General features: G+C 48.2%; 1 long non-coding RNA gene across 3 annotated transcripts; it reads right to left on the reverse strand.

Annotated features, from left to right (window-relative positions):
* Positions 1 to 3,730: 3,730 nt before the first annotated feature.
* LOC111768481 (uncharacterized) lies at positions 3,731 to 8,881 on the reverse strand. Of its 3 annotated transcripts, none has more exons than XR_002800882.2 (4): positions 7,508 to 8,881; positions 5,544 to 5,668; positions 4,678 to 4,819; positions 3,731 to 4,210 (listed from the first exon to the last, which is right to left on the reverse strand). It is a non-coding gene; the product is annotated as an uncharacterized lncRNA (long non-coding RNA). The 3 variants fall into 3 exon arrangements; XR_011427108.1 differs by having other exon boundaries at positions 3,734 to 4,210; positions 4,678 to 5,111; positions 7,508 to 8,871; XR_011427109.1 differs by lacking the exon at positions 4,678 to 4,819 and having other exon boundaries at positions 3,733 to 4,210; positions 7,508 to 8,856.
* Positions 8,882 to 14,268: the final 5,387 nt, after the last annotated feature.

The following is a 14,268-nucleotide window of genomic DNA, read 5'->3' on the forward strand; positions in this document are numbered from 1 at the left end:
GGAGCAGGCAGAGGGGATGCTGTGTGACTCCTAAGGCCCCATCCTGAAAAGGATCTGGGTTCCACCTGGCAATCTCTCTCTCTCAGGACACTTGCCCTTGGAACCAAGCCACCGTGCTGTAAGGAAGCAGAGGCCACACGGGGAGGCTGCATCCAGCTGACAGTCCTGGCTAGCGTCTGTCACCAGGCATGTGAGGGAGCAGCCTTCAGATTATTCCAGGCCCCAGCTTTCTAGGCTTCCATCTGAGGCCCCAGAGAGCAAAATATTGCCCATCTTCTTTTACTTTGCTTTCCCATCTAGCCCCTTAAACTCCATGCTCCAGAGAGCATGGAGCAGAGACGAGCTGTCTCTTCTAGGCCCTGTTCAAGCTCCTGAGCCACAGAAACTGTGAGAGATAATAAATAATTCTTGTTGTTTTGAGCTGCTCAATTTGGGGGCAATTTGTTACACAGCAGTAGGTAACTAATATACTAGTTATGTGACCTCAAGCAAGTTATGTAACTTCTTTGTACACCTTAGTTTCCTTCCTTATTTATAAAATGGAGTTAATAACAACATCCAGTGTGCTGATGAATCAGCTCTCCAAAAAAAAAGAGAAAAAAGAAGGCATGATTTTTTAGCATTTGCTGATTTCTGTGGTGTAAATACTCCCAAGCAATCAATGGTTTAAAAGCCAGATGGTCAAATTTCTAAATATTTAACATTCAGCTCTCATGAACCGGTATGGCCACCTCCAGCACACTACCAAAACATGGACCTCATGGCAGCAGATGATTTGATATCCGTAAATAATGTAGACATAGCGCGGAGTAAGTGCTGTGTGTTTGCTATTAAAATTCCTGCTGCTGCCGTTGTTGTTGTTGTCACATGCACCCCAGTTGATCCGCAGATCTCTGCAGCCTTGCTCCTTCTACAGGGGGCTTCCCCAGTGCTGGCCATGCCACCTCTGACAGACCAGGAGAGCTCTACCCTCCAATGCCATGAGCCAAAGGGGGCCCTGGGCAGCCTTTGTGGGGGTGGAGGGCTGGTGTGCAAACCTTTCCCACCTGTACTTGTTAGGGAAGCCTGAACTGGGCAGACGTGAGAGCCTTGAGTGGGGCAGTGGTCAGTGACTCCGCATCACACGGACCACGCCACACAGACTGGGAGATGCTCAGACGGGCTAAGCTTGGGGTGCTACGGGAACCCACAGGAGGAGCTTCTATCCAAGTCTTCGGGGGCCATGGAAAAGGTCGCAGAGGAGGTAGAATGGGAATTTCCCAGGTGAAACAGAAAGGGAAGGGAATTCCAGGTGGAGGGGCTAGCTCGAACAAAAGCCTGGGGGAGAGAAAACGTTTCACTTCTGGGGCTCTGCAAAGCCGAAAGTGGGAAGCATGTAGAGTGACAAGTTCAAGGGCATCCTATAGAACTCTTCAAATGTCGATGTTATGAAGGAGAAAGGGAGGCTCAAATACTGTTTCTGATTAAAAGAGACGACACAAACATGATAACTAAAGGCAGGGCGCCGTCCTGACCTGGTCCTGAATGGGGAGGAGCTGCAGAACTACAAAGACAGCATAGGGACAATGGCGACATTTCCGTATGGGCTATATGTTGAATAAAGAGCTTATTAATATTAAATACAATCCCATTTTCTCCTGCATAAGAGAATGACCTTGCTTTTAGGAAATTCATGCTGAAATAGTAGAGGTGAAGGGGTATGATGTCTACAATGGGCTCTCAAATGTTTCAGGGAAAATTCTGTTTATTTAGACAGAGGGAGTGATAAATATGGCACAATATTAGCAGTGGGAGCTGGGCAAAGGGGCCAAGGGAATTCCTGCTTCTGTTCCTGTAATTCTTCTGTGAGATTAAAATGATTTCAAAATAAAAAGATTTCTTAAATGAGGGGAGAAAAAGGAAGTGTAGGCTAAGAGTCAGGGAGGGAAAGAGAGAAGTCTGGAAGGGAGGCTGCTCACTGGATTGGAAGGGGCATCTAGGTGGGAGGGCTCAATGGCTGGCGAGGTCAGTGAGCAGTTAGCATGGGCTTCATGCCCGTGACTCTTACTTCTGAGGCCCGAGTCTTGGCCCTTTCTAGTAAACTGGAGGGTCCCGGGAGGGACGTGTGTGTGTGTGTGTTAATATACGGCGTCTGCCATGGAGAAGACCTCAGGGGTGTAATTTCTGCTTGCTGTGCAGGAGTTACCCACAGAGCTCCTGTTATTTCAGGTTATCCTTAATGGGAGTCATGCCCTGAATTCCCCGTGCACTGCCCTGAAATTTGCCCCATATGTTTGTAAAGGTTGATTACATCTTTGGGACCTTTTTCTAATGTGAGCAGAAGCTATAAAGTTTCAATTGTCACAGCTCATTGGGATCAAGTGTCTTTTCTCGTGTGCCATAAAAGGACTCTGCATCTGATATCTGATGTCAAACCAACATGCACGCACAATCTGTTGATTTCAGATGACGTGTAGTGCCATCATCTCTGAGACAGGAAATTAGGAGCAAATCTTTTCAAAGGAGAACAACTCAGGGAGCTCCTGGCTAACTATGGGACGAGAATTAGAGAGGAGTCTTCACTCACACATGTTTTAGGCAGAAGTGTAAATTGACACAGCTGCTTTGGGAAATGATTTGAAAGCACCTAATAAAGACTATTTGCTGAATGAAAGCCCTTCAGTGTTTGTGCACTTATCTAAGAGAAATGCATGACATGCCCACCTAAACACATGCACAAAAATATTTATAGCAGCTTTCGTAATAATGGCCAAAAACAGAAACAACCCAAATGTCCATCAATACTAGAATGGATAAACGAACCGTGGTATAGTCACACATGGAGTACTACAGAGCAATGAAAAAGAATGAAATACTGAAATACACCACAACGTGGCTGAATCTCATGGTCACACGGACACAAGAGAAAGGTATTCTGTGTCATCCAAGTTTTTGAAGTTTAAGGACAGGTAATGTGAATCTGTGATGATAGAGGTCAGAATAGTGAATATTAAGCGGTGTTGATGGGGAGGGGGCATGAGGGAGCCGTCTTGGGTGCTGGAAATGTTTGCTCTCTTCATCCGGGTGGTGATTACGCAAGTGAGCCCTTAGTTGTATGTAAATTATACTTAATAGAAAAATAAAGAAAAAAGGGAGCTCCTTTCCAGCCATAGGGTTGCCTTGAGGGGCTGCAGGATGAGCCATCCCAACAACCACGCCTGATAGTAGCAACCTGGGGTTCGTGGTGTTCTCAGGCCCCATTGGAAGATAGCCAGTCCCATGTCCTCTTGTTGATATGTGCTGGGTAATAGTCAGCAGTCACCCAAGACTTGGTCAACGCTGGTGTGCCAAGCCAGTGGCCTCAGGACTGCTTCCACCTGGAAGACAGAGGCTGAGCCCACTCAGACTCCAGCGTGTCCTGTTCAAATGCAGATTCTGATCCAGTAGGTCTTACATGGGGCCTGAGAATCTGCCTTTCCAATAAGTTCCCAGGTGATGCTGATGCTATTAGACCAATTTTGAGCATCAGGGAGGCAGACAGGCCAGGATGAGAATCTTGGTTCTGCCACTTAGGAGCTCTGTGACCTTTGTCAAATTCCTCCATCTCTCTGAAGATCTCTCCATTTCTTCTGTAAATTTCTGGGAGGGAGGGATAGGTGAGACAAGCGTCTCCCAGACTGGTGTGGGTTCAATGGGGTAATACACAGAAAGAGCTTGGCATGGGGCCTGGCCTGCAGTAAGCATTCGTTAATAGTAGCTCTTGTTGTATTTATTATTTTTCATAAAGAAGAAGGTTTGGGTCACGATTTGGAGAAAGGTGAGTGTGGTTTGTAAGGGCGGGAACAAGCGAACATTGATTTCCCCGGTAGCCTGTTGAAGGAGGACATTTATTCTCACTTCTTTCCACCTTCATCCCATAATCCTTCCTTTGGTCTCCACCATCAAGATAGATTTCCTCTTCACTCTTCTTCCCACTCCGATCCACCCCAAATCTAGTAAAGACGGAAGAACTCAGGCAGAACTGAAGCCTGAGGCCAGGCAGGTTGTCAGATTGTCAGATTGTGCCCAGAGGTGATGTCTTTGTTAAAGAAACATCCTCCCCACTTGGCTCTTTCTAGAGGGGCAGGATTGGCCCCTGGGAGTCGAGGTCCGCGGCTGGGTCTCCAAACGTGCCCACACTCAGCTGCCCTCTTTGGAATCCGCCTCTGCTTCTCCGTGCGCAGGGGCCCCTCTGGAGGAAGACATATGTTCCTCAATCTGTGGGGCTGTCAGTTGGTATCTTTTTCAAGAACCGAATTAACTTATCGTCAGAAAGGGAGAAATGAGAAATGTTTGGTCCTGTGTTGTCTGGAGGGTAACTGGCCTGGACTGGGTCTGGGTCTCAGGTTGCCCCTCTTTATCTGGAGGTGAGGGAGCCGTTTGATTGGAGCCTGGGGTAGACCCGAGGCAGGGGGACCTCTCAGTCACAGCTTAGTTTAATTCCATGAAGGGAAGTTGTGTTTACTGAGGGCCATGCACAAGACCAGCCACAGAAGGCTCACAAATAACCGACCAAATAAACAAACAAAGGCACTCACAGCAGAGCAGAGAGACAGAAAAAGAAGCGAGTATAGCACCCTGAGGGAAATGCTGAGGGGAGGGTGTGTATGGACCCCACGGGAGCATGGGGAAGGGGGAAGACAGGAGAGGTGGGCTCACCTGTCTTCAAAGACGGCCTCCCAATGAGCCACACTTCCTGGGTTCACACCCCTGTGTAGGCCCGCCCCATGTTGAATCTTGGCTGGCCTGTGTGACCTAGAGAAGTCAGTGGAAATGGCCCCGTGTGACCTCTGAGGCTGGGCTGTAAAAAAAAAAACCTTGTAGCTCCCACCTTGGTCTCTTGCAGCATATGCTTTGGGAGAAACGAGCTGTCGTGTAAAAAATGTCATGACCATGCTGAGACCACCGTGCTGTGAGGAAGCCCAGTTTGGCCCTGTGAGGGCATCACAAGAAGACAGACGGAGAGGTACCCGCCGAGCAGCCAGTTGTTCCATCCGTCTCAGCCTAGCAATGAACAGGTGCGTGGAGGGGCCATCTTGGCTGTTCAGCCCAGGTGGCCTTCAGACAGCCTCGGTCTCGGTCATGGACTGCAGCTGCATAAGAGACCCCAACTGAGAACCACTCAGTTGAGCTCAGGCAACCCACAGCAGCTTGGGTAACCACGAACAGTAATAACAAATTGTTGCTTTGAGCGGCTAAGTTTGGGGTGGTTGATGACACAATGACAGATTGCTGGAAGAGAAGAGAATCTCACAGGGAGGACACCTGGGCAGGGAGCTGAAAAGCAGATTGCTAGATGAGCGAGCGTGCCATGGAAGGTACATCTTGAAAACCCACAGAGAAAGGAGAAGCAGAATGGGCTCTTGAGGAATTAGGAGCAGTTAAATATTAATAGAGAGCAGAAGGCCAGGCAGGGAAAAGTGCGTGATGAGCCGGGAGAGGTGGGCAGGGGCCGGAATCAGAGATTCAGTGCAAGGGGTTAAGTGACGCACCGTGTGGTTTGCGGGAGCTTTGTATTTACTTACAGCTTTGAGAGGTGGCGATGTGCACGTCCTCTAGAAATCTCTCCTGGCTGCGGCTGTTATTGTCCCCGGCAGCTGCAGTAGGAACCACTCCAAAGGCTTGGTAAAAGCTAGCACTCAATGGCCTCCTTGGCTCAAAGAAACAGGGGAAAGGGTTAAGCACTATTCACAGCTCTCCAACTGCTCGTCCCAAGTCTGGGAAATGTTATGTGCCTGAGAAGTCCTAGATTCTATTTTATTTTATTTTATTTTACAGGAAGATTAGCCCTGAGCTAACTACTGCCAATCCTCCTCTTTTTGCTGAGGAAAACTGGCCCTGAGCTAACATCTGTGCCCATCTTCCTCTACTTTATATGTGGGACGCCTGCCACATCATGGTGTGCCAAGAGGTGCCATGTCTGCACCCGGGATCCGAACCGGCGAACCCCAGGCCGCCGAAGCGGAACGTGCGCACTTAACCGCTGCACAACCGGCCGGCCCTCTAGATTCTATTTTAGCAGCAGCCAGAAACCACTCTTTGAACAAAGTCCCTGCCCACCGGACTTGGGGAATGTGTGATTTAATTTATACTAACAGCAGGCCAGGTTTCCCTGAAGTCTGGGGTGTCTCTCATTTGTGTCTACTTTCCTCTCTAACTCCGGCTAAAAAGGGAAAAGCCAAAGGGAGGGTGACCCCCACAGCTGCTGCTTTCCCTCTACTGTCCCATCTACTTATTTTCTCCAGCCTCCACTTTCTCTACTGTGAAATGGGAACAATAATGTCTACCTCACTATTGACTTGAGACAATTAAATGAAATACTGAGGGTCAAGTAAGCAGCCCAGAACCCAACCACAGGGCACACTCAGCGAATGCAGGCTATCATTAGTATCATCCTTGTCTTGGTGCGCTGGTTGCATCCTGAGCCTGCTCTTGGGGTATGAGATACAAGACAAATGAGCTGTCCACGGCCGACATCGCTAACGGACCGGGTCGCTCTTTGCCCCAGTATGCAGACGGCCTCTCAGTCTCCAGCAGCCACTAAAATTAATTAATAGCTAACGTTTCTTGAGATCTCACTATGCTATAAATGAGTTTTTTCCTTTAATCCTCATAAAAATCCTGCACCCTGGGAAGGTTTTATATTTGCAGAAATTGCGGTGGAGTAAGGGGAACTTGCCCAAAGCTTTGCAGCCAGGAAGCGCCCTGGTGGGAATCGGAACACTCCAGAGCCTGCGGCCTAACTACTGCCCCGCACTGCCTCCCAAGGGAGTCTGCCCTGGAAGGGAGCCCCACGGGACGGAAATGGGTACCACCTCTCATCGTTCTCAGAAACTGAGATAACTATACCTCGCCTTTGCTTAGGCATAGCCCCTCAGTTAGCATATCTGGTGACTTTGTCTGTCCCTCCTAAGTCCAAGTGTAAAAGAAATGAAATGAAGGATCCTGTTAATCCTGGTTCCCCGTGATTATGACGAGGAAAATCTCAGATAACTTCATTCCTTGTCCTGAGGTTTTGAGGAGTGATGTGGAGCTTACGATAGAAAATAAGCCCAGTGAGCACAGGGCTTCTGTGTTCCTTACCACTGTGTTCTCTGTACTGAGAGCAGTGCCTGGCCCATAGCAAATGCTCAATAAATATTTACTGAATGGTGCAGGGTCGACTTCTCCATTAGGGCCAATAGACACGGTGCCAAGGGCCCAGATACTGTTAAGGGCCCATGATAATGGAACTTTAACATCTTTTAAAAACAGAAGAGAAAGATAAATATAATAGTAAAAATGTAATAAAGAATCCAGTCTAGATTATATTCGTCCTTATACCAATGTAGTCAGAGCGCATAGTTTTTAGTATTTTTGTGTGTGTGTGTGTGGAGGAATGGCCCATGAGAGTGCTAATGCAGCCCTGAATGGGTGAGGATTGTGTGTAAATACTCAGAGTCTGGTGCAGGGTGGAACTTAGACAAGGTTCATTTCCTTCCATCTGTACCTTGGGAAGCTGAAGTGCAGAGCGGGCCTTTGTGACACCACACACACACACGGTGGCTCAGTCCTTTCATGCCCACAGGCTCTTCTTCCCTCCCCACACTGCTAAGGGGCAATGCCACGTCCCAGGGATCTTCTCTCCCATGTGCCACAGCTGATGGGACCAGAGTGTAGTCTTAACTGAGGACAGCCAATAGGAGCTGCTCAGGGGCAGGAAACGCTGTCCAAGAGGTGCTACCATGAGCAGTGGCCAATCCACAGGGATTTGAAGTAGAAATAGGAGGGAAGAATTAGTAGATAGTGAGAGGAGAAACTAGAGAAGACATGGAAAAATGGAGACAGAGTCATTGAGTTGTGGGAATGGTGGAATGGAGTGAGGACCCATCAACTCTCACTGTGCATAGTCAAGCTCTTTGTCTTCAAAAGAACAATAGTCCAGGAGAAGGTTGAGAAGGAGAGAGGATGTGGGGCCAACAACAGGCAGTTGACAGGAAGAGAGAAGCTGGTGAGGAGCTGTGTAGGAGCGCCGAGAAGCGGCTCCAGTTTGCCAGGTTGTGGTAAGACTGAGCTTCAAAAGGTTTGAAAAAGGCCAGATGGAGGAGGGCCCGCAGGGTAAGCAAGACATGAGGGTTGTTCTCTTCCCCACAGACAATGGCCGAAATGGGAAGAAAGGTGCACAAAGCGGTGTTTAAGAAGCTTCATCTGGTGGCTTAACCAGCAGGAATTTGCCATAGAGAGTGAGGAGGCAAGAGGCTATTTTTACAACAGTAGGAGAAGGATAACCGAGTTTGAACTTGGGTGGTAGCATGGCGGACGGAAAGTAAGCCACATTGAAAAGGAAGACTGCCCGGGAGTAATTAGACACAGGCGGGACGGGAAGCAGCCGGAGGAGCCTTCCGTGATCAGGTCCAGAAAAGTGCTCGGAAGCACCAGGTAACAGTGGCAGAGATCCCTGGTTGGCCACAGCATCCTTTCGCCCCTTCTTTAGTATAAAAGCTGAGAATTTTAAGCTGGGCACATGGTTGCCCAGGATAGACACTCTCTTCTCCAGCCTCCCTTGCACGGGCCCGTCTCCCACGGAAACGGGTCTGCGCCAGTATCCCAGCCTGCCGGTCACCAGCTGGGAGCAGCCATGGCAAGAGTGGTCTTGGTCACAAGATGGCGGTGGATTCAGAGAGCAGCAGTGGGGCGTCAGTCAGTGACCGCTTCACAGCAGGAGATCTGGGTGGAGCAGTTTCATAGCTGCCACATGCTTCTGTTCTTTTCATTTTGCTTGCTCTGTGCTGGTTCCATGCTAGGCAGGCTCTCCCCTAGTGATGAGAAAATGGCCGCCACAGCTCTGGTATCATATCTGACTGGTAAACCAATGGGAAACAGCATTTGCCTTTTTCCCGGCAGCCCTAGCAAAAGTCTCAGTGCGGCTCGTTGGTTCTAACTGTGCCATGTGCCCACCTCTGACCCAATCACTGTAAGGAGAGAAATATGGCTTGCTGATTGGCTGAGGCCTAGACCACAAGTTCCACTCCAGAAGGAGAGGTGATGCTCCAGCCAGACTCCACTGTCAGAGAGTAGGGAGATGGGTGCGCCATCTAAAATGGAAGAGGCAGGAACTGATGCTGGGGAAACAGCAACAAAACATCCTCAGTAATAGTAGTCAATGTCCTCATCCTTATTTCATTCTAGAAACCTGTTTTCAGAAAGAGTTTTGCTGAGTTACTTCTGCAGAGCACACAGTGAGCAATGCTGCGTGTTAGAAATATAAGAAGTATATTATATCTGCATAATTACACCTTCTGGTTATTCTTTGCAAATGGGTCATTAGAGTTAGGGATGTTAGCAAAGAGAAAAAAATAGTCCGAATTAAATGGGGTCACACGGTTGGTGGAAACATCAGGTTGCCCTTTCTTGATATATTCTGTTCTCTTAGAGATTTCGTTACAAAACAGATGCAGAACTTGCCAGACTGTATGTATTTTTAAGAGAAGAGATAATGGGAGCCCATACACTTCCCCACAGCGCCCTTAATCACTTTTCCATTGCAGCCTGGGTGCCCCTGTAGTCTCCGGATAGGAATCCATTAGGGGTCTTAATTATCCTCTTAGTACAGATGACGCCCTATGGGAAAAAGGTCATGCCCTTCCCCTCCCACCTTGCTCTAGGGGTTAATACCCAGAGGGGAGAGAAAGAAGCAATTTGGATCCAGCAGTTGCGAGCCAGTGGGGCTAGGTGGCCAGTATTTAAAAATATTATGTCCTAGGCATGTGTGAAATTACATCTTCCTTGATTCTGAAGAGATATATGAGAATAAAAGCATATTCAAAAAAATCATGACAGTGAATTGTACTTAGCAGACTCTTTTAAAGTTTACAAAAGACAAATAGTACCATTCTTAATGTTCTATAATTTCCCCTCAGAAGAAATAATAAGATTATCAGTGATAAGAAGAAAAAAGGTAACGGCAACAGCTGTCATTTATGGAGACTTCTCTATGTGTCAGGCACTCTAAGTACTTTATATGCATTATCGTGTTTAACATTCACAACCATTCAATGGGGTAAGTAATACTTTGTTCCCATTTTAAAGATGAGGAAATTGAGGCTCAACAAAATTAAGGGGCAAGGTCAAGACCACGTAACTAGTAAGCAATAGAATCAGAATTTGAATTCAGGTTTGTATAATTTCAATATAATTAATTGTATTAATTATGTGCCACCTTCCACTTGATGGACTCTTGTCTCCACCTAGCACGGCTGTCTCATAGGGATGCTGGGAGAATGAAATGCATTAATATGTATGAAGACATTAGATACACCCTACCTGCAGGGTCTGGCCCATTGGAACCTGTGGGTTTCCTTTGGACTAAACTTTTTCTTTATTATTATCATCTTTAATTAACGTAGAATGACATTGCCAAAGATCTCTGATGCTCATGTCTGCCTTGAGCTGCCAGACCAGCACTAGTGACACGTACCAGGGTTTTACCAGCTCCGGGCCCCGCTCATAAGTCAAGATGCTGACTTCTGGGGCTGGTCCCGTGGCTGAGTGGTTAAGTTCACGCGCTCTGCTGCAGGCGGCCCAGTGTTTCGCTGGTTCGACTCCTGGGCGCAGACATGGCACTGCTCATCAAAACATGCTGAGGCAGCGTCCCACAAGCCACAAGTAGAAGGACCCACAATGAAGAATATACAACTATGTACCGGGGGGCTTTGGGGAGAAAACAGAAAAAATAAAATTAAAAAAAAAAAAAAAAGATGCTGACTTCTTGCAGAATCTTCTCCTAGCAACCATTCATAGAAGCCATCAGGGTGTTGCACACATGCTCGTGAATGTGACCAGTCAGTGCCTCACGGCATAAGCCGTCTTACGTCCCTTCCTCTGCTCTGGTCCCCTTTTTCTGGGCACCCGCGGTGTACCAGGTACCGTCACTGCTTCTTCCAGGAAGGGTGCACCTGATGGAGGGTGCTCTCGCTTCTCTCGTTTGCTGGTGGCTTCCAAGGAACCAAAGCTGCTCTGTGTTCAGGAGTCCTCAAGGGGCCAAATGGAAGTGTGGAGTGTAATAATCTGTCAGAGGGTGAAGACTCTGGGTAAGATTTTTGGGGTGAACATCACAGAAAAGTACACAAATCATAAGTGTCCAGCTCCATGAATTTTTCATAAAATGAACCCCCCCTGTAACCAGCACTGAGAGAAACAGAACCTTCCCAGGACCATAGAATATTCCTTGTGCCCCCTTCCGCTTAGCAAGGGTACCCTCCCTCCAAGGGTAGCCGCTACCCTGCTTCTAACTCTAGATTCATGTTGCCTGTTTTTGAACTTGACATAAGTAGGAACCACAGAACATAGACTTTTAAAAGTCTGATTTCTTTTGCTCAATATTGTGTTTGTGAGATATATTTCTATTAATGAGTGTAGCTGTAGTTTATCATCCTTATTTCTGCGTAGTATGCCATTGTGTGAATGTAACACAGTTTAGTTATCCATTCTACTGTAGATGGATATTTGGGTAGTTTCCATTTTTGGACTGTTATGAATGGTGCTCCCATGATGTTCATGTCTTTTGGTGAACATATATATGCAAATGTATGCATTTCTGTTGGATATGTGTGTATGTGTGTGTATAAATGAGTGGAATTCTGGGTCATGGGCTGTGCATATATTCAGTTTTAGTGGATACTGTCAAACTTAGTATCCACTAAGTTTGATTGTATGTCCCCTCTAAGTTTGGCACGGCTTCCAAAGTGGTTTACCAATTTACACTCCCCTTGGTGGTACAGGAATTTGGAAAACTTTGTCTAGTATTAGGGATTTTTGCTTTCGTTTCTGTCCAGGGGTCCCCAAAATATCTAAATTCTGCCCCAGACCAAACCGCTGCTCTCCATCAGCCTCTTGAGTGCTGTGTATCAGTCAGAGTTTGTGGTTGCAAGCAACTGAAATCAACTCTAGCTAACACGTAGGATATGCTCACAGAGTGATGGAAGGCAATTCTCTAAAAGGAAATCTAGATGACATTAGAATGGAATATGGATTCTGGGCCAAAGGATAAGACTTGGCTATGGGCAGGAACCAAGGCCACTTAACAGGCTGGCAGCATGAATGACACCAGCAGTGTCTAAGCAGGTATTGTGTTCGCATACCGCTCTGCATCGAATGGCCTCACTCTCGATCCTTCATTATGCACTGGTCCAGGAAAGAAAAGCCAATTGACTTTGCTTACACAACGGGCCTGTTCTCTGGCCACGCTGGGGTAGGGAGAGAGAGTGTCTGTCCCTTTGAGTCCTGTAGTGGGAGTTGGTCACCAGGAACTCCCTACATCAAGGAAAAGATAATTCCTCCAAAGGAAATATGACTAGAATGGAAAATGGATACTGGGCAGCCAAAAAATGATGGCTATCCACCAGTCGAAGAGAGATATCTGAGCAAGGAATAATGGCCAATAGGAAGCAAAGTCACGCTTTTTGGTAGCTGGGGCTCAGGCTCCAAATGCAACACAGACAACTCCAGTGGTTCCACTGGACCACATGGAACACCTTCTTTTTTCTAAACTGGTGTATTAGTTCCCTAGGGCTGCCATAAAAAAAAAAAAAAATGGTCACAAACAGAGCAGCTTAAAACAACAGAAATTTGTTCTCTCGTGGTTCTAGAGGCAGAGGCCTTAAATCAAGGCCCTGGCAGGGCCACGCTCCCTCTGATGGCCCCAGGGGAGAAGCCTTCCTTGCCTCCTTGCCTCCTCCTAGCTTGTGGAGTTGCTGGCAATCCTGGGCGTTCTTTGGCTAGTAGCCGCATCCCTCTGATCTCTGCCTCTGTCTTCACGTGGGCTTCTCCCCGTGCGTGCCTCTGAGAGTCCTGTCCTCTCCTCTCCTTATGAGGACACCAGTTACTGTCCTGGGGTCCACCCTAATCCAGTATGACCTCATGTTGACCAACTACAGCTGCCAAGACCCTATTTCCAAAGAGGTTTCCATTCTGAGGTTCTGGGTGGACGTGAGTTTTAGGGGGACACTATTTAGGTTCAACTGTTTAGCTTTCAAACCAGAGCAACTGGTGAGCTCTGCTCCTTGAATCCCCCCATCACTTGCTGGACCCAAGTCTGATATTTTCTGCATCCTGGCTATATGGAGGAAAGGAAGATAGGAATACAATCATGTCCTGATCTCTTGATGCATTATAACCCCCCTTTATGGCAAACCTGATCCCATCGGATCCTGGAACTGACCGATTGGATGGGACACCTCAGTGGTTAAGGTCAGAGGCTGGCATCAGACCTCCCAGCTGCCAGACCTGGCTTGACCTGTTTGCTATCTGGGTGACACTCTTTGATCCTTGGTTTCCTCCTCCAGGAAACGTAGTTAATGAAGGAAAAGTGCTATTTCATAAGGTTGTGCTAGTAGAAGTTCAATGAGAAAATGGAACTAATTCTTAGCACAGTGCCACGGACAACCTGAACACTGACTCAGCGTCCTTAGGACTAATTCGCGTCTTTCCTGAGGGGAGCAGCGACAAGACCGGAGGCTTAAAAACCCCCTCAGAGAGGCCTCACCGAGTTTTCAGGAGACCTTGTTTTATTCCCTCACGGCCCTTACCTTCTCCTCCCCCCTCCCCGAGTACCGACACAAGTCCACGGGACGCCAGGCTGGAATATAAAACCTAAGAGCAGACCTCATGGTCTCGGCGCCCTCCTTAACAATTGACGCTTTGTTATGGGGCCAAACTTAAAGCTCCCAGCTCTGTTGTCCCTTCGGGTGGGTCCTTTCCCAGAGGCTCTCAGAGCCCACGTGCAAATAGACCTCCAGGGGCGCATCCCATCAATTTACTAACCACACTCAGACAGGGCTGGGGCTCAGGTTGGGGTCACCGCCACGCCCACTAACAGCTAAACTCCTGGCTCTGTTACCCCTCCAGCTGGAGACGCGGCCTGGCAGGGCCACCTGAGGCCAGAGCCGATCCCGCTGAGGTTGTAAATCAGGCCGCGCTGGGATGCCCCAGGAAGAGGATCTGGGCCCCCTCCCGTCGACAGGCTCCGGCGCCCCGGCTTCGTCTGTTGGATGGCAACAAGACTGGCTTCTCCAGAGTGACGGGAGGCTGGCCAGGGGCCAAACTGCTATTGATTTTTCTTGCTGGGGTCTGAGGCTGAGACAAGAGACTGCTTTCTGCATCAGCGGCGTGGACCGGCTCGGGGGAGGATGGGGGCGGGGGTGGCGTGGGGGCCTCCTTTGCAACAGCCCCAGCCCTGGCTGAAGGCAATGGAGGAGAGGGCACGTGTCAGAA

This window comes from Equus caballus, chromosome 16 (assembly GCF_041296265.1).
Source record: "Equus caballus isolate H_3958 breed thoroughbred chromosome 16, TB-T2T, whole genome shotgun sequence".
Taxonomy (NCBI): domain Eukaryota; kingdom Metazoa; phylum Chordata; class Mammalia; order Perissodactyla; family Equidae; genus Equus; species Equus caballus.